This window comes from Triturus cristatus, chromosome 9 (genome assembly GCF_964204655.1).
Source record: "Triturus cristatus chromosome 9, aTriCri1.1, whole genome shotgun sequence".
Classification (NCBI taxonomy): Eukaryota; Metazoa; Chordata; class Amphibia; order Caudata; family Salamandridae; genus Triturus; species Triturus cristatus.
Window position 1 is genome coordinate 882,354,000 of NC_140592.1, and position 21,509 is coordinate 882,375,508.

At 53.4% G+C, this 21,509-nt stretch overlaps 1 protein-coding gene across 1 annotated transcript in view; it reads right to left on the minus strand.

The window, feature by feature from the left end:
- The window catches only part of LOC146799012 (cholesterol 24-hydroxylase-like), a 422,103-nt gene that overhangs the window by 257,399 nt on the left and 143,195 nt on the right, over positions 1-21,509 (minus strand). The window lies entirely within an intron of this gene.

Below are 21,509 nucleotides of genomic sequence, written 5' to 3' on the forward strand. Positions count from 1 at the left end.
TCCGGCTGAATACAACTATGCTGTGGGTGATAAAGAATTATTGGCGATAAAGAAGGTTTTTGAGGAGTGGAGGCAGTACCTACTGGGAGCCAGGTTTCCTGTTGTTGTATATACAGACCATCGCAACCTTCAATACCTTAAAACTACTAAGGCACTGTCCATGAGACAACTTCGTTGGTCTCAATTCTTTTGTGAATATGAATTCACTATACAGTTCCGTCCTGGATCTAGAAATGGCAAGGCAGATGCCCTATCCCGGCTGGGATTTCAACATTTAGAGAATCCGGTTGAAGCTCCATCTATCATTCCCGAGAAAAACATCATAGGAGGAGTGATCACCGGAGAGGTATTTCAGGACCAGGTTAAGGAGAGTCAGCTCTCGGCGAACATGCGGGCCATTGTAGGGTCGCATGAGACTCGCACGGTGGATGGGTATGTTTGCGTCCAGGGAGGAGTAGTATTACCTACATCTGATTTGCAAGCCCAGGTACTAGATTGGTATCATTCACATCCCCTGTCAGGGCATCCCGGTATAAAGAAAACTACTAAGACCATACGGGAAAGGTTTTGGTGGCCAACCATGTTGCGAGACATAGAACACTACGTAAAGACATGTCATGTTTGTGCCCAAACCAAGAGTTCCCATCAGAATCCCGTGGGTCTTCTCCTACCTATTGCCTCTCCTCCGGGTCCCTGGCATACGGTCTCCCTAGATTTTATAGTGGATCTACCAGTAACAAAGAAATTGAATAACACCTTGCTGGTAGTTGTGGATCATTTCACTAAGACTGCACACTTCATTCCTTTACCTGGTCTACCCAAGGCTTCAGAATTGGCCTCTATTTTCCTACAACACATTGTCCGCCTCCATGGCTTGCCTTCGGTTCTGATCTCAGATAGAGGGGCTCAATTTGTATCTCGGTTTTGGAAATACTTATGTGCTCTGCTACGGATTGATGTGCGACTCTCTTCTAGCCATCATCCGCAGTCAGATGGCCAGACCGAGAGGGTCAATCAGTGTTTTGAGCAGTATGTTAGAAACCAAGCTTTGCACTCCGTGGCTGACTGGGACGAGTGGGTATGGTTGGCAGAAATATCGTATAATAACAGTCCACATACATCCACCACTATGACACCTTTTTTTTGTTCCCATGGTTTTCATCCTAAGTTGTTGCCTGAGGGGGTCTCGATTGACTGCCCTACTCCCGCTGTCACTGATCTAGTACTGAAACTACAGAATCTACACACTAAGACATTGGAGGAGCTGGACATGGCCAAAACACGATATAAACAGGGGGCTGATTTGCACAGGAGGTTGGAACCGATCTATGCTCCAGGGGATAAAGTGTGGCTTTCCACAAAGAACATTACACTCAAGGGTCCTCGCAAGTTTACTCCCAGATATATCGGTCCATACTCTGTCCTTAAGGTGGTCAATCCAGTGGCGGTGAAGCTCGAGTTACCTGCTTCGTTTCGGATTCATCCGGTTTTCCATGTGTCTTTGATTAAACCTGTTGAGCCTGGCACGAGTCTCCCTAGCGCACCCGCTCCTGTCCTTGTTTCAGACACGGAGGAATATGAAGTGGAGGACATTGTGGACTCGCGTACCCGGGGTCGTTCTCTCCAATATCTGTTGCATTGGAAAGGGTATGGGGTGGAAGAGCGCACATGGGAATACGCTCGTGATGTACATGCCCCCCGGTTGGTACGGCAGTTCCATCATCGGTACCCTGACAAACCCAAACCCAGGGGAGAGTTTCTTAGGGGGAGTGTGCTGTCATGCCCCGCGGTCAAGTCTGGAGATGCGGAAGGTATTTAAGGAGCATCGAGGGCTTCTACCGCTGCTTAGCGTTCTAGCTGTTAGCCCGTTTCCGTCCCTTTGTTGTGTTGCCTGACTTCCTGTTTGGTAGCGTTTCCTGTTTCCGGTTCAGAGTTCGTTGTGCCGCGGACTGTACGAGCTCCGCGATGTTCCTTGTGCGGCAGTGATTGTATTTCCCGGAGTTGTTGGGGGACATCCCCGGTAGTCGCACGCTGATCCATTTTGCCCTGCTGAGGTCGCCCACGGTTCTGAAGCCTCTGTCAAGTAAGGCCTCGGTGTTAGTAGCGCGGTGCTACTCACGGGGCGGTTCTCTTCGCTGTTGTGGATTTCTTGTTACACGAATCCTGCGGTTAAGGATTCTCTCTGTCTCTTCTGGCCAGAGCATATTGTTTTCTCTTTAGTTCCATTCGTACCTCATTACCCTCCCATTAGGCGGGAGAAACTGGCGTGGACCCTTGGGGTGTATCATAGGTTACAGTGGTACTTCATCATTGAACATGGTAACCATTGGTCATTGCATGAGTATATTAGGGAGAAAGTAGTTAGCGCATATCCCTTACATTCTTTTCCACCTATACTCCCCTACAGCTCTTCGTTGTCACATTCATCTCCAATTATCAGTGAACACCCAAGGAGACTAGCATTCCGCCGATGCACACTCATTAGAAGATAGGGGTAAGAGCCACCATCACATTTATAGATTATTGGTCCAGGAAGGTGGTGAACGTGGTTGTAATCTTTGTGTGTTCACATAGGGGTCTTGACGTCTATACTAAAATACATGCTGAGAATCCCCAAAGGTCAAGAACAGCATGGTATGTGTATTTTCGCCCAGACTAGGTTAGACAGAAAGAGGGGATATTAATGCGCATTAACAAGGTGTCTTTGTCTTACAGCTGTGAAGTTCTGCCTGCTACCTAGAAGTTGTGTGCTGCACGATCTGCCTTTTTCCCCCGCCTACCCTTGTTTTGTTTCCCTGTTTTCCCTAGCGTCCCTCCTGGCTCTAGAGTCTGATAGAGCGGAAGGGGCGTGGGGGACGACAGTGGACTTCTCTTCAGGATTCCTGGCGCTCCTGCGGAACAAAACCACTGATCCTTACACGTACAAGTGCCGTACAAACTGGCAATCACGAATCGCATGGTAAAAAGTCCATACGAACCGCAGTCGGAATATTTCCCCACACGTCCTCGGGTCGGAAAATGTGTCCGACACGTCCTCGGACGATTTACCGTACAAATGTGAAAAGTCAAGTCCGACCGAGGAATCACGATCCAACCCGTGCGTCCGATCTCACAACCGTATGGTAAAAACACCGTCTGCACCGAACTCCCATTGCAACCATGGAGACATGTCCCCGCATACGCGCCCAACACTCCCCCAGCACCCATACGTTCGAGTCGCACTTCCCGTTAATGTACACCCCCCCCCTGTATGTACACCCGTGTACGTGTCGAACCCCCACCGTGCATGTACACCCCAGTACGTTCGCGTCATACCCCCACCCCTGTACATGTCCTACCCCCGTGCATGTACAGCCCTGTACGTCCGAGTCGTACCCCCACCCCTGTACGTGTCGTACCACCGTGTATGTACACCCCAGTACGTCCGAGTCGTACCCCCACCCCTGTACGTGTCGTACCACCGCGTATGTACACCCCTGTACGTTCGCGTCGTACCCCCACCCCTGTAGGTGTCGAACCCCCACCCGTGCATGTACACCCCAGTACGTTCGCGTCGTACCCCCACCCCTGTACCTGTCCTACCCCCGTGCATGTAAACCCCTGTACGTCCGAGTCGTACCCCCACCCCTGTACGTGTCGTACCACCGTGTATGTACACCCCTGTACGTTCGCGTCGTACCCCCACCCCTGTAGGTGTCGAACCCCCACCTGTGCATGTACACCCCAGTACGTTCGCGTCGTACCCCCACCCCTGTACCTGTCCTACCCCCGTGCATGTACACCCCAGTACGTCCGAGTCGTACCCCCACCCCTGTACGTGTCGTACCACCGTGTATGTACACCCCAGTACGTCCGAGTCGTACCCCCACCCCTGTACGTGTCGTACCACCGTGTATGTACACACCAGTACGTCCGAGTCGTACCCCCACCCCTGTACGTGTCGTACCACGTGTATGTACGCCCCTGTACGTTCGCGTCGTACCCCCACCCCTGTACGCGTCGAACCCCCACCCGTGCATGTACACCCCAGTACGTTCGCGTCGTACCCCCTCCCCTGTACGTGTCGTACCACCGTGTATGTACACCCCAGTACATCAGAGTCGTACCCCCACCCCTGTACGTGTCGTACCACCGTGTATGTACACCCCAGTACGTCCGAGTCGTACCCCCACCCCTGTACGTGTCGTACCACCGTGTATGTACACCCCTGTACGTTCGCGTCGTACCCCCACCCCTGTACGTGTCGAACCCCCACCCGTGCATGTACACCCCAGTACGTTCGCGTCGTACCCCCACCCCTGTACGTGTTGTACCACCGTGTATGTACACTCCAGTACGTCAGAGTCGCACCCCCACCACAACCTCCTAAGTACGGAGCGCACCTCAGGCCCCAACATCACAACCGCATGTACGAGTCGTACCAAGCCACACACAAGGACAGCACCGTACAACCAAATGGCCCATGTACACACCGTACACACGCTCAAAACGCACGTACACAACCAGGACAAAAAAAAACAACACAAGAATACACTATTCGAATGGCACAAAGCCACTAAACATGGCCAACAAACACTAAAAAAACACATTCACTGACCTGTAACTGCCAAAAACAAACAGAGGCCCAAAACACCACCACTCCTTATAACACACCCACCCAAACTTCAAACACAGCCACACCCACCAATGGACCAATAAAAAGGGCCCACACACACAAACCATGAGCCTTTGCAACAGACTCACTGCTGCCAGACACCACAGAACCATACTACAAGCTTCACCACACCTTACACTTGCACACCTTCACACAACCACCTTCACAAACACCCCCTCATCACATTCACACACACACACACACCTGCACAACCACACCCACACACCCACACCCATCCACACACACCCCCCACCATCCACACCCCTCACCATGCCCACTACCAAGAATCCAAAGTTCAGTAACCGAGAGTTGGAGGTTCTTGTCGATGAAATCCTCAGAGTCGGGCCACAGCTCTTTGGAACATTGGTCAGACACACCAGCATGGCAGCAAAAACAGCCATGTGGCAGACCATCATCGATGCTGTGAATGCTGTTGGGGACACCAGAAGGACCAGGCAGGAATGCCAAGCCAGGTGGTACGATCTGCGGAGGAGGGTCCGAGCCAAGATGCTGGAGGAACACAACCAGGCCAACGCCACTGGAGGAGGGCCCTCCCGCAGACCCGTACACTACCAGCCCTGGGAGGAGAGGGTGATGGCCATACAGCCGGTGGAGGCAGTCGAAGGATTAGGAGGACTCCGAGACCCGGGTGAGTACACAAACAACGCACCTCACATGGGGGGAACGTCATCCACAACCAAAATCACTAACAGGCACGGAACCACCCCAACCTATCGCATGACTCAACCACACTCCATGAACACGCACATGCCACTGCCGCTACCATGCCCCATGCACCCAGCTGGACAATGTCAAGTCACAGGCCACAGAAGACACCAACACATGACTAGGTAACCCGGATGGCGGGAGGGTGGGCCCCAAAAATCACATAGTGCAACTCAGAAGCAGACAACAATGTCCTCTGCCCATATGGCCCAGGTCACAGCCAGACAAACAGTGTGTCCCCACACAGGAAAGACTCGCCAGCAAATGGCGGACGCCTTGCATCAACACATGGGGGTGAAGGTACTGTTTTGCACATGACAGCAGCTAATGAACAGCCAACACTGTGAAAGAGTGGCAGCACACACAACCACAGCAGCAGCGCACACACAGACACTACACCCAATGGGTGCCTGGAGATCAGAAACAAACTCACATCAACAAGCCAAGGGCCATTCAAAGGACTGGAAAAAGTGTGTGTCTCGGAAGCTGGGCTGAGGTGACAGAGGGTGACACACAGAGGGAGGGAGAGGGGGACAGAGAGGGAGGGAGAGGGGGACAGAAAGGGAGGGAGAGGGGGACAGAGAGGGAGGGAGACACAGGGAGACGGACAGAGGGAGGAGGCTGACACACAGAGGGAGGGAGAGGGGGACAGAGAGGGACGGAGAGGGGGACAGAGAGGGAGGGAGAGGGGGACAGAGAGGGAGGGAGAGGGGGACAGAGAGGGAGGGAGAGGGGGACAGAGAGGGAGAGAGACACAGGGAGACGGACAGAGGGAGGAGGCTGACACACAGAGGGAGGGAGAGGGGGCAGAGAGGGAGGGAGAGGGGGACAGAGAGGGAGGGAGAGGGGGACAGAGAGGGAGGGAGAGGGGGACAGAGAGGGAGGGAGACACAGGGACACGGACAGAGGGAGGAGGCTGACACACAGAGGGAGGGAGAGGGGGACAGAGAGGGAGGGAGACACAGGGACACGGACAGAGGGAGGAGGCTGACACACAGAGGGAGGGAGAGGGGGACAAAGAGGGAGGGAGACACAGGGAGAGCAAATCAGCCGTGTGGTGTGTGGGAATGTCTGCTCGTCAGCAGGTAGACTGCGTGTATGTAGCCAAGGGTGGCCAGTGTCAGAACCCCCCCTCTTCTCCATGGCAAAACACAGGGCCATGTCACAACCTGTTCACGAGCACAACGACAGCTACCTGCATTATATAAGTGTGTGGATCCACTCCATGTGCACATGTACAGTGCTACACGGAAGGCGCCAATGCATGGCTCGCCACACCTGCCCACTCCACTGCTGACTGCAGTCACACTTGACGCAGCAAGTAAGACTGTGCCACACATAGTTAAAGGGGCCAAAGTGGTGCCCAAGGGACACACCCATGCACAAGTGCAGTGTGAGTGGAATGCAAGACAGATCCTAATTCCAAGAGGAAAAGTGCCAACTTTGAAACTGATGAAACATGGATGTTGCATGGACCAAAATTAACATTGTCTCTCTCACACACAGGTCAACGTTGTGGTTCACCCCCCAACACTGGGGGGGAAGACTCACAGGACCCGGATCTGCGGGAGCCTGATACCACCGGCAGCGACGACTCTCACCACTCTGTGGACCAACCCTACCCCGACCAACCTGGCCCCTCTGGTGTCCAACCACCTGCAGCACCTGCGTCAGGTACAACTGTGCCAACCACCACCCCCACTCCTGCCACATCCCAGGAGACACCCAGGATCCCTGCCCCACCACCACAATGCAGCCAGGCTGGCGAGGAGGGACACGGTGTCCCGGGCACCCAGGAGGAGGCAGGCGACAACGCCAATGCCACCCCTCAGGTGTCCCGGAGACCCGATGTACCCACAAGGGCAGGCCAAGTGCAAGTGGGCAGGGGTGGTGGGAGTGGAGGCATGCGGAGGCGCGAGCCTGACCAGTTGGCTGGGGAACCGGTATATTCCCATGTCCGTAACATCCTGGACACATACCGGCAGGACACCACGGGCATGGCCCAGGTTGTGTCCACCCTCAATGAGATCAAGGGGACCCTCGATGAGATAAAGACCCAGCAGGCCCAGCAACATGCCGGTCTACTGCAACACCAACGGAGGATGGAGGACAGACAGGCTGAGCAAGTGACGGTGTTCCAGGGGATTCACGATACACTCCGTCGGATGGCCGACAACATGGGCAACCCTCCCTGTGCCAGACGGTGTAGAACATCACCACCCACAGGGAGGGATCAGGAGGAGGAGGAGACATCCGACGGAGCATCCCAAACATCGTCACGGCCTGCTTCTGAGGGTCCCCGCAGGAGGCCGGGTCGTCCACGGAAAGGACCGTGAGGGTCAGCGCTACATCACCATCTCCCAGGACACCTGGCCTGGCACCTGGCCCACTGGAGCAACAGCATCACAGCATCAAGAGACATTCTCTGCCACATGGCCCTGCTGGTCACTGTCTGACCAATGTTGACAAAGACTGTGGCATGGACAATGAGGATTTCCAATGGCAAGGACACCAACTCCCCTACTGAACTTTGGATTCCAAACTCCCGGAAAGCCCCTCACTTTATCCCCCCCCCCCCAATAAAATATCACACCATGAAGAGAAGATGCCTGCTGGTTGCATTATTACCTTTAAAGTCTAAACATGCCTGAGTTCTCTTTTGACTTCAACCATCCACACCCTGGGGCCGGAGTCTGGCACAGGACACACGGGTCACAGTGTATTAGGCAAGACAGACATGGTGCACCATACACACCCGTGATGGGCCCAACCAGCTGAGGGGGTGGCCGCACAACCGTGCTGACAGACACATTGAGTACAGCAACAGTCATGCGCAGAGGTCAGGGATCATGTGGAGTGTCCTGGGGGGCACCCAGGTATGTGTAGACAGGTGGCAGAACCATGTCCTGCAAGCTTGAGTCCGGTGGATGCAGAGAATGGGGGCCTGGCCAACGTTGGATGCATGGGGATGGCACATGTCACAATACCCACACAGTCATGGACATCATGCCCAATACACAGTCTCAGCCCACACACACAGCTTGCATTTTGCTACTCGACACATCGACACATAGCCACTATCCGGGAAAACCATGCCAGACATGCTGGATGCACCGTGGCAACACACCAGCATTGACTGAGAAGAAGCACCTTGGAGGCATAGGGACACCTTTATTAGTCATGTTTTCGGGATTGCAGAGGCAACTTGAAGTACACATGAACACTTCTTGTGGAGTAACATGTGGGTCCAACACTGGCACCCCCCTTCTGCAGCACAAATGCGTGTTAGCCATGGAACTGGCACACAATTGTCGGCTAACAGCTAAACACCCACAGCTGCTCACGGAGAGACTGCCATACACCACTGATCCGCTGATGTGGAAGTCCCACACCATGTCAAGCCAATGCTAACCGTATGTGTCCGAGGGCAGTGTCACACACATTGATGCCATCATCACAATCCACTATCCCATCACTGATGACTGTCAACCAGTCAGACCATCTATTCAGGTGTACACAGCTGCATGTCGTGTCCCATGGTGATGCAACATGGCTGCAGAGGAACCAAACATCGACAGGGGCAGTGTGCATACATCGTGAACAACTGCCACACCCAATACACCCCTGATGCATCCCTTACCCTAAGGAGACTTCCAAACGTGTCCGTGCCTGTAACGCTGAGTCAGCACACGATGACGTGTCCATGAGGAATAGCAGTGCCACAACAATGTAAGCAGCAGACGGCATGCGCAAGTACCTGGGGAAGAGAGGCACACAAGAAGTCCGCCACAAAAAGCACAGCCACTTGCATGTGCATGTACTCGACACATGTATGGATGCCAACATGCTAGGTCACAATTATGACTGGGGAAATACAACCATCACTGGCACCATCACTCCAGTGACACACCCACACACACCTCTGACTCACGTGCCATACATGCAGGTGGAGACACACATCACAACACATGCCACACGGGGACCAATGCGTGCACACTCAGACACTGGTACTCACCACTAAGCAAAGAAGTCGCGTTTGAGCCGAGTCCGGATGTCCTCTTGCGGCTCCACATCCTCCACATCACTAGCCCCATTGCCAAGCCCTTCGTCCTCCACGGGTGGATGGTCCTCGTCATCTTGATCCAGGATGAGTGGCACAGCTTTCTCAACTGCCATGTTGTGCAGCATGCAGCAGACCATGAAGATTTTGCAGACCTTCGCAGGGGCATATGGGAGTGCGCCGCCGGTCTTGTGGAGGCACCGAAATCGGCTCTTCAGCAGGCCAAACGTCCTCTCTATCACTCGCCTTGTCCGGCCATGGGCGGTGTTGTAGCGGTGCTGGGCCGGCGTGATGGGGTTGCGGAGAGGTGTGAGCAGCCATGGCATGTTGGGATAGCCAGCGTCCCCTACATGGGAAGCACATGGACATCGTTAGAAGTGGTGAAGCGGTCGTGCTGGTAGGCTATGCAAAATACAGGACAGACAGACTGTACCCACCAACAACACATGCTCGTTCGTTGCACAGCTGCATCATCATTTCAGGCATCCTGCTACGCCTCATGATGTAGGCATCGTGTGCTGATCCTGGAAAACGAGCACAGACATGTGAAATCACCATGTTGGACAGACACACCACAAGGGCATTGATGGAGTGGTAGTGCTTCCGACTGCGGTACGCTACCTCCCGTGCGTGTGGTGGTACCAAAGCTACATGTGTCCCATCTATGGACCCAATGACATGGGGCATCCCTCCCAGGGCATAGAATCCACGCTTGACCCCAGTCATCTGTTCAGGGGTTGGGAACTTGATGAAGTCATCCAGGTGAATCAACATGGCCTCTAAGAAATCATGCAGCACACGGCAGAACATGCTCTGGGACATGCCACCAACATGAGCTATGGTATTTTGAAAGGTACCCGTGGCTAGAAAATGTAGGGCTGCCATTACCTTCAGCTTGGGTGTCAGTGCCGTAGGATACCTGTGCAGCGGTTGCAGGTGTGGTGCCAGTCTCGCCGTCAACTCCAGAATCAACCGTCGTGGGAAGCGGTAGCACCGGATCCGATCATTCTCCCGCATGGCAGCCAAGTCCGGCATTGCTCGGGGAAGAGGCGGCGCTCTGCAGTAATTTTGAAGTGACAAGGAAGAGTGAGTGCACCACAACAACAAATCATTTGTACTGAGCACATGTTATTCTGTCTATACACATATGCTACATACAGAGTGAGGTATGTGCCACATGCCCTGGACACGTATGCCTGCCAGGTGACACTCCTACCAAGACCCAGCTACACACGGAGATTGAGAACCTCCCCATGCCATGCCATGGGATTAGCTGTGTCCCAGTGCAAGTGAACAGCCAGACGCAAGACAGGAGTGACATACACCCACACATCAGCAGAAGTAGGAGGCCGATTGCAGAGACTGGTAGCGGAACACTAGAGCCACAGGTCACATGACATTACACTAGGACAGCCCACACACCTTGCCATGAAGGTGCACATGTCATGACTCACCACACATTCATTGAGAGGATGCAGACATGTCCTTGTCACGCTACTCCGTGTCCCATGCATACATGCGCACCTCACATCCGAAACCACATGTGGCATGGTGTGCGGAACAGTGTGCGATGTCAATCTACACACAGACACATGTTGGTTGCTGCAACAGCTGCAGCTTTTGAGGGTGCTCCAACATCAACCAAATGGGAAGCCCCCACACATACATGACATAGTCACATCGTGCACCGTGGGTAGTGACAAGTCAGGTGTGGTAACCCCTGTAACGGGCATCAGGGGACACTTCCGTGTGTTGGTGTCCGTGCCATGCCAGTGTCGGTCATCCCAAGTGGGCAGTACGACATGCACACATGTCCAAGGAGTCAAGGGCATGCCTGGCACACATTGCACCGTCACACATTACATCTGTACACATCTCATCATACATCTGGTGCCTTCTCGACTCAGGAGTAATGTGCCACATCACAGCCTGTCACACCTGTGCCCCACACATGTAGTAATGCACAGACAATGCCTTGATGTCCATTAATGGACAAGTATGTCCATCCATGGACAAGTATGTCCACCCTATTCCTTCCTGTGTGCTGCCTGTCACCACTGTGATGTGTGAAAACCGCCGTACTGCTGCTAAGAGGGCCTGTGTACGTTCCCATATCACTATGGGAGTGCTGCCGTATGTGTACCCATCGTGATGGCGAGCGTACAGGCATGTGTACGGTCCGTACCACTACGAGTACGCATACGCAAGAACACCCATAGTGGTACGGGCCGTACACACGCCTGTACTCTCCCTATCACTATGGGTGTCCTCGCGTATGCGTACACGTAGTTGTACGGCCTGTACACACGCCTGTACTCTCCCTATCACTATGGGTGTCCTCGCGTATGCGTACACGTAGTTGTACGGGCCGTACACACGCCTGTACTCTCCCTATCACTATGGGTGTCCTCGCGTATGCGTACACGTAGTTGTACGGGCCGTACACACGCCTGTACTCTCCCTATCACTATGGGTGTCCTCGCGTATGCATACACGTAGTGATAGTGAGCGTACAGGCGAGTGTACGGCCCGTACCACTACGAGTACGCATACGCGAGGACACCCATAGTGATAGTGAGCGTACAGGCGTGTGTACGGCCCGTACCACTACGAGTACGCATACGCGAGGACACCCATAGTGATAGTGAGGGTACAGGCATGTGTACGGCCCGTACCACTACGAGTACGCATACGCGAGGACACCCATAGTGATAGGGAGAGTACAGGCGTGTGTACGGCCCGTACAACTACGTGTACGCATACGCGAGGACACCCATAGTGATAGTGAACATAGGCACGCGTGTACGGGCCGTTGCTATGCATTTGGGGTGCCCTAGGGCCCCAGAACGCACCGTACCTATGTGTGAAGCTCCAAATTACATAGGGGACACATGAGGGACAAGTATTAAGGCCTACATGCATGCTGGTTGTGATGGAGACCAAGTTCAAATTTTGATTTTGTTCAGGAAGGTGCACAGCAGAAGTCAGTTGGAATGAATCTACTTTGTTGCAATGTGTTTGTGGGGCTGACATCATGCAGGAGAAAAAAACTGATTGAGAACCCACAGACTGCTAGGTTTGAAGGGATTGGAGGAAACATAGGATGCATATGTGAGTGACCAATCACTCTGTACTCCTGTGCATGAGATGGGCCAGCAAGGCAGATATAAGGCAGCCAGGTCCCATGAGGGAGCACTTGCCTGCACATCTCTGTATTCCACGACCCAGCTGCTGCTACTGATTCCCTGGAACCATGTCAAGGGCTGTGGAGAGGTCACAGCCATTCACCCTGGAGGAGAACATGGCTTTGGTGGATGTGATCCTCCCACGGTACCCCATGCTGTATGGGCGACCAGGTTATCAGGTGAGTTCAGTGTCCACTGGCACAGACTGTGTCCCTTTTTTGTGACTGTGACTTCTGCCATTGTGTCCAGGTGTGACACACATGCTATGTACTGTAGGGGGGTCCCAGGGGGGGGAATGCCTGATGTCTCCCAGCAGTGCCCAGAGACAGGAGGGGTGGGTGCAGAGTCCTCCCAGCAGTGCCCTGAGACAGGAGGGGTGGGTGCAGAGTCCTCCCAGCAGTGCCCTGAGACAGGAGGGATGGGTGCCCATCACTCCCAGCAGTGCCCTGAGACAGGAGGGGTGGGGGCCCATCACTCCCAGCAGTGCCCTGAGACAGGAGGGGTGGGGGCCCATCACTCCCAGCAGTGCCCAGAGACAGGAGGGGTGGGTGTGATGCACAGTGTGAGCCTGGAGCATTGCTTGTGTAGTTGCCCTCATTCCACCTGTGTCCTTTAAATGGCACGTACTGCTTTTGGCCTATCCCCAGAGGATCATGTCCCTATGACAAAGGTGCAATGCGTTGGATGCATACTATGCCTTGTTGGAAACAGCAAATGTGTTATAATCTGTGTCCCTGTGACATGTGCCAGGTGTATTGAGGTAGTGTCACTTGTCCATCCTCACAGGTAGACGCCTCTGCCAAGGAGAAGATATGGCTGGACGCCGTCAGCGCCGTGAGGAGTGCGGATGGTCGGAAGCGGCGCCTGCCCCAGGTGAGGAAACGCTGGCAGGATATCCGGTGCTGGACGCGGAGGATCGCACGGGTCCTGCTGGGGGACTCACCTGAGAGCCATAAGAACCGTGGGCGCCGCCGTCTCTCCCACATCCAGAAACGTGTGCTGGCGGTGGTCTTTCCTGACTTGGACAGGCGCCTACAGGAGATGCAGCAGCCGGAAGGGGGTAGGTACATGTGTGTGTTTGTTGTGTTTCACCAGCATTTGTAAGTGCACTGTTCCATGGATACACTTCCAGGGTTTATGGTGCTGTGCAGATCCTGTTACCCACAGTGTTGCAGGCCTCTCCTGCCTCCCTTCCCCACCTTGCAATGTGTTCACTGGTCTCTGTGTAGACACTCCATCACAAAGTTATGTAGCCTGACACATTCTCCAAGTGTACAATGCCTGCAGCATCATGTGTGGGGGTGGTGTGTAACAGGTTTAGTGACCTTGCCTGTGCCCTGTCCAGTTCTGGACTTGTGGGTTCCATGTCAGTTGGCACTAATGCTGATTTCAGACATGGGAGTTAATCTCTTGAGTGCGAGGCCTTCCAGCAGGCATGTCCCATGTGGTGGCCTGTGGCATGAGTGTGCGTTACGCATAGTGCAGGGATGGTAGCGTGTGTTGCAGTCATTTCCATTCAGGAGCATGGAGTTGTGTGACCACTACTGTCCCCAGGGGCATCTTTTCCTAGGTATCATGTGTGTAATCCGAGAATGTCGACAATCTCTGTGTCTACAGCATAGGTTGTGCTCTGTGCCATTGTCCCCTGGCACCATGTTTATTGACGTGAGATGTATTACAAGTGTCCACTGTCCAGCCTGACCTGATTTTCAAAGTACATACTCACGGTGGCCATTGCCTGTGTGTCTTGTAGCAATCATCTGATGATGCCCATTTGTACATGATTATTTGGACAGGCGCACCTTGGGTATTTGGTGTGCAATATTGAATTATTGCATCCCATGTGTATTTCACCCAGACTAAGAGATGTAAGTGCTTCCTGTGTCTCCACAGATTTGTCTCATGTAGGGGGTGGGTGGTGCGGCCATGGCCTACATGTCAAGACCTGTCATCTCCTTGCTCGGACTGGCCAGTGTGTGATGTTTGTCTGGACATACACTCAAGGTGCAGCGTGCCAGTCAGGGTGGGCATGTTATCAGTATTACCTATGCTGCATGTGCCTCTAGTTCCTGGATATGGTCCCTGCTCATCCCAATTTCCTGCCACGCTGTGTGGTGCAGATGCAGTGCTGTATTGTCCCCAGGGCCTTGCTCCTCAGTCAGAATACCATGTCATCTCATTTGCTATTGTGTCATGCTCTCCATAGTTTTTCCATGGCATGGTGGGTCACACAACTATGTCTTGCAGGGCCTACATATGTACCTTGTTTTGTAGTTGTAACTCATCCTTTGTTTCAGGCTATGCACTGTAACCCAAGTAGATTTGACTCATGTGACATATGTATACAGGTGTATGATTAATTTCTGTCTCTTCACCCTGCCCACAGCATCGTCGGGGGACACGGAGGGAGACATGGACACAGACGGCGCGGAGGGACCGAGCACCACTGCCAGCGGTGACATCGGGGCTGGCACTTCGAGTGGGACTGAGGCGGAGGAGAGTGAACCCGGGGACCTGTCGACTGGCACAACAGAGTATGAAGCTGACGGGTCCGAGGATGATCTCTCCGAGTGGGCGGTGGCTGCACCACCATCTGACAGCAGCCCTACATCTGGCACCGCCCCCTCCATTGGCATCAGCCGCCTCCCACGTGCTCGTGTCCCTTCCCAACGTGCCCGGTCACCACATGTCTCCTTCCTGCCAGGCACCGCACCCCCTGCCCCTGTCTCCACTGCTGCCGCCAATGCTGAGTCTGTGGACATCCAGCGGCAGTTGCAGATTGGTCAGACTGCGATCCTTAATGTCCTCCATGCCCACAGCCAGGTCCTCAACAACATGGAGGCATACTTGGAGGGCATTCATTCATCGCAGGCTGACCAACGCAACTTGCTGAGGTCCATAGACTCGACACTGACTGCAGCAGTGGGTCTCCTGCAGCGCTACGTCCCACCCCCTACCCCTGCTCCTTCCACAATTCCCACTCCCATGCCTGTCCCACATACACCCAGACGTAAGCATGCACCCACCACAACAGACACAGGCACCACACCAGCAGGGAAGGTCCGCCGCACACCTCCTGACACGCACACACAGGGTGAAGTAGGCACACCCACTGGGTCGGGGGGCAAACGTGTGACACGCAGCCAGAGTGGGAGTCCGCATTCCACCCAATCCACTCCCTCCAAATCCCCTCCCCTCAGCTCTCCTGGCCACATCTCCCCCAAAGACTCCTTCATGGCCGCTCTGTCCCTGAGCCCCACAGTGACACCACCCCGCAAGCGGTCAAGGAGGTCCACGGTCAGGGTGCTTGAGTCCCCCCCCCTGTCCACACCCTCCCCCAGTGGCGCTGCGACCCATCCCTCTGACCCCCCCCCCTCCTTGGGGCCTGTGGTTCCTTCGGGTGCAGGGGAGTCCCTGGAGGACCTTGCTAAGGTGTGCAGCGAGATCCTGGCCTCCGCCTTTGGCCCTGCCCCACCCCCTGTGGTGGAGTTCTCCATCCCTGCACCCACGACGCCTACCCTTCACCCTCCTGTCCCTGCGGTGCCTGTTTCTTCCCCCCCACATGATGCCCTCACCCCTGTGGAAGACAACGGATTGTAACTGTGCAGGCAAGCTAGGGGACACGCATCCCACTGTGTCCCCCATCCAGCTGGGACTCCTGGACTGCCCTATGGGCTTTGTTAATATTGGACTTACTTCATACTAGTTTTTTGCTCATGCTGAATAAAGCTATTTATTTTTTGCCCTTGGAACACTCCTGCATTGCTGGCATTGCTGTTGGTGGGGCTGCTACATGGTTGTGGGTGTTGGTCATGTGTTGGGTGTGTGGGAAATGAAGTAGTGTGCTGCTCATAGGGGGGACCCTGGGATCTGTGTGCCATCACACGGTGTTAGCTACCTTTTTCCATTCATGTAAGCAGTTGCTGCATGTTGCAATTGTCCCAAGGTGTATTCATTCCTCTGTGTACCCTGACTTCTTCCCTGCAGGGTGTCCCCTGACTTTAGCGCAGAGCTGTGTGTCCATTAGCTGGGTGTGTGACGTAGTCCTTCACCTTTGCACATGCATGCTGAGCCATTTTCCACCTGCATCATTCGTGGCATCCTTGGTAGTCATTGTACTTGTGTATGTGGCCTATTGACATGACTTCATGTGTACATGTTTGGTTTTCTGCGCTATGCATACGTATACTCCCAGCCTCGCACACATGTGGTACATGTACTGCAGGGTCTTTGTGCACCTGACTGACATTTGTGGGCATGGTATCTGTGGCTACTCCACCCTTTGCGTTCCATGGGCACTGCTGGGAGTGATGGGCACCCACCCCTCCTGTCTCTGGGCACTGCTGGGAGGACTCTGCACACACCCCTCCTGTCTCTGGGCACTGCTAGGAGTGTTGGGCACCCACCCCTCCTGTCTCAGGGCACTGCTGGGAGGACTCTGCACCCACCCCTCCTGTGTCTGGGCACTGCTGGGAGGACTCTGCACCCACCCCTCCTGTGTCTGGGCACTGCTGGGAGTGTTAGGCCCCCACCCCTCCGGTCTCAGGGCACTGCTGGGAGGACTCTGCACACACCACTCTTGTGACTGGGCACTGCTGGGAGGACTCTGCACACACCCCTCCTGCGTCTGGGCACTGCTGGGAGGACTCTGCACACACCACTCTTGTGACTGGGCACTGCTGGGAGGACTCTGCACACACCCCTCCTGCGTCTGGGCACTGCTGGGAGGACTCTGCACACACCACTCTTGTGACTGGGCACTGCTGGGAGGACTCTGCACACACCCCTCCTGCGTCTGGGCACTGCTGGGAGGACTCTGCACACACCACTCTTGTGACTGGGCACTGCTGGGAGGACTCTGCACACACCACTCTTGTGACTGGGCACTGCTGGGAGGACTCTGCACACACCCCTCCTGTCTCTGGGCACTGCTGGGAGTGATAGACACACACCCCTCCTGTCTCAGGGCACTGCTGGGAGTGTTAGGCCCCCACCCCTCCTGTCTCTGGGCACTGCTGGGAGTGTTGGGCACCCACCCCTCCTGTCTCAGGGTACTGCTGGGAGGACTCTGCACCCACCCCTCCTGTGTCTGGGCACTGCTGGGAGGACTCTGCACCCACCCCTCCTGTGTCTGGGCACTGCTGGGAGTGTTAGGCCCCCACCTCTCCGGTCTCAGGGCACTGCTGGGAGGACTCTGCACACACCACTCTTGTGACTGGGCACTGCTGGGAGGACTCTGCACACACCCCTCCTGTCTCTGGGCACTGCTGGGAGTGATAGGCACACACCCCTCCTGTCTCAGGGCACTGCTGGGAGGACTCTGCACACACCCCTCCTATTTCACAATATGTACGCTCATGACATACACGGATGTGGGTACGCTCCATGCATTTGAGGTGGGGGTACGTGTCGTACTTACACTGTTGGGGTGGGGGTACGCTCCATGCATTCGAGGTGAGGGTACGGGTCGTACTTACACTGTTGGGGTGGGGGTACGCTCCATACGTACGCGGGTGGGGGTACGGGTCGTACTTACACTGTTGGGGTGGGGGTACGCTCCATACGTACGCGGGTGGGGGTACGGGTCGTACTTACACTGTTGGGGTGGGGGTACGCTCCATACGTACGCGGATGGGGGTACGGGTCGTACTTACACTGTTGGGGTGGGGGTACGCTCCATGCATTGGAGGTGAGGGTACGGGTCGTACTTACACTGTTGGGGTGGGGGTACGCTCCGTGCATACGGGGTGGGGGTAGGGTCCGTACATATCCGTCCCCACGCTATGTGATGCTTGTGCGGCCCGTACCCAGGCCTTTGCCACGTGGGTACGAGCCGTCCCGCCATTGTTGGGGTGACGTGGGTGTGGGCGTGGTACGACTCGTACCCACGCTCTTCAGGCGTGGGTACGGGACGTACCTGTCTGGTTGTGTTGCCGGTTCGCGTCGTGACGGACTTCCGTTGTGGCGGTCGCTGGCTTAGCTGGACACGCCCCCACCCCCTCGTAGTGACCAGGGCCTGGGAGTCAGGTATGTCCAGGGCATGTGTGCTGTGTGACTTTGGTGGGGGGTTTGTGGCCTGCCCTGGTCCTGCCACACCCCCACCCCACTTTCCCCCCTCCCTTAGTTGTTCTGACCTTCTGCAGCGTCTGCGTCCGAACCTGTAGAGGAGATCGACTGCTATGAGGCCGGGATGACACGTAGGTTCAGGTCCATGTCTGTCCGTCGCGTACGGGTACTCCTTGTTCGCGTCGTCCTGTCTGTCCGTCGCGTACTGGTCCTCCTTGTTCGCGTCGTCCTGTCTGTCCGTCGCGTACTGGTAGTCCTTGTTCGCGTCGTCCTGATTTCCCGGCAGTTTTTGGCAGCCGGAAAATATTCACCGTGCGGGATGACGTCGGTGCGAATCGTAATTCCTGGTTCGTGAATGGCAGGCTGCGAGCGTCCCGACGTCAGGTCGGCGCTTTCCCGGATCGCATTTGTAGGTTTATTTTGTTCGGTCGGGGTTTTTTACGATTCGTACGGAAATGGTGTTCCCGTGCGAATCGTAATTCCATGTTTGTATATTTTGACGACCGGGTACGCGTCGGACGGAGAATATGCTCCGTCCGACGGTTCGTACCCGGTTTTTACAGGATCGTGATCGGCACCTTGGTGTCTAGTAAAATTCACAAGCAACATTAGTGGTAGTAGAGAAGAGGCACACAACTTATTGCCACTCTTTGCTGTGATCGCTGTAGCACATATACTGTGATCGACAAAGCAGTGAAGAATGGTTGTTCGCCATTTGTGAATATCAAGCTGTTTGTACATGAACAGTAGTAAGGTTCCATTTTCTTTTTAATGATTCTGTATAGTTATACACTGAACTTTTCATTACTTCTCCCTTTCCTATGGTCCCCTTTTCTTCTGCCAAATAGATTAAAAGTACTAAATAATTTTTAAGTGATTTTTTTTTGTCTTAACTGCGGTTTGTGAACTTTTAAGTGAGGATCACAAATAATACATATCATTTTCTTTGTTTGTAAAAGCCTTCTTATGTTCACTTTCACCCTTTTTCTGGTGACTTTCGTGGAACCAGGTTCTTTTCTGCCTTTATCCGGAATATGAATAATATAGTTGGGGGCTTAGACAGGGTTTGGGATTTTCTGTGCAATTTTTATTAAAACTTATATTGTGAATGTGCTTTTAATTGTTAAGAGAATCCCAGTAGTGGTCAAGCCCTGTTAAATATATTTAGTAAAAAGAATATAATGAGGCTGGTTCATATCATGTAATTATAAAATAGGGAAGGTAATTGGTATGGTGAAAGAAAGGCATAACATTGGTCCTCATTGCAGCATTTGACATGGTCTGACACCCCATCATCATCGGGAACCTGCACGAGATCGGCATCCAAGGACCCGCACTCCACTGAATCTGGCACCTTACTCCTTGGAAGCCCTAAACTCATATTTGGAGTGCCTCAAGGCTGACTGCTCAGTTCCACTTTAATGCCGCACACAACATCAATATCTTCTCCTATGCAGAAAACATGCAATTCATTCTCTCATTCTCAGACAAGACCCCTAAAACAAAAAATATATTCACCGCCTGCATGACCAAATTCACTAACTGGATGAAAGACTACAGTCTCAAAATCAACATCAACAAGATCTTCGGCAGGAACACCACCCACGCTAAGGGACTCTAACTTGTGTCCGACTGACCTTAGACCCACACCCAGAACTCACGCCAGAAACCTTGGATTAATCATTGAAAAAAAACTGGGCATAACCGCATCCACAACGCTATCACTGCATCCTGCTTCCACACCCTGAAGATGCTGAGGAAGATCTTCAAATGCCTACCTAGAAAAACTATTTCATATTCTAGTCACCAGCAAGTTGGACTATGGGAACACCCTCGGCATTGGGATCACCACACAACGCACTAGAAGACAACAAACTATCTAGATAGAACTCGACAGCCAGACTGGTACTCAACCTCCCACACAGAAATCACATCATATCACACCTCAGGGAACTACAATGGATCCCAATACACAAACACACCTAATTCACATGCACTCAAGGCACCACAAAACTCAGGCCAAACCTACCTCAATAGTTGCATCTCCTTCCACTAACCATCAAGAAACTTTTGCTCCACAGGACTCCTACACACATACCATTCATATACAGAACTAGATCAGAATGACAGGCCTTCTCTTACATTACTCCTAACGTGTGGAACAGCCTCTCACTTCATACCAGAGCCTCCTCCTCAACTCTTGAATTCTGCAAGTATCTGAAGACCTGGCTTTTCAAATAACCGATCAACTATAGGCTGGACTAGGCGCACCAGAGACAGGGCTAGGCACATACACCTGCTCAGCACCAAGATACCATTATGGATGAAAATGCACTTTACAAATACACACAACACATCTTTATTTATTATTTTATTACTATTCTGACGGGTCCTTGTGTCCTTGATTCATTTGCTTTATTATTGTTTTTTTAATAATTAAAGCTATTGGGGGATAGATAGAAATGCTCAAAGCAGGGCAAGTATTACTAAAGGAACCTGTGTTCACAATATCACTTTTGGGTTCCTTCATAAAATGAAGGTTTCCCAAACTGACAAAAGTATCCTGGCTTTTCTGCAACATCTCCAAAACTACACTAAATCCGCCTCTGCTTCTCTGGTGTATTCTTACTTATGCAATTGCTTGGATTTGCATACCCAAATTCCTTACTGATTACCTTGGCCCTCCAAGCTGCACCTCTGTCCATCTGTTTTCTTCTTCCTCCGAATCATCCAATTTCTAAATTATAGTGGACTTTTTGTGCCCCTCTGTTAAACAGCAATATTATTGCTCAATCCTAGATTGCCGCTTTACTAGTGC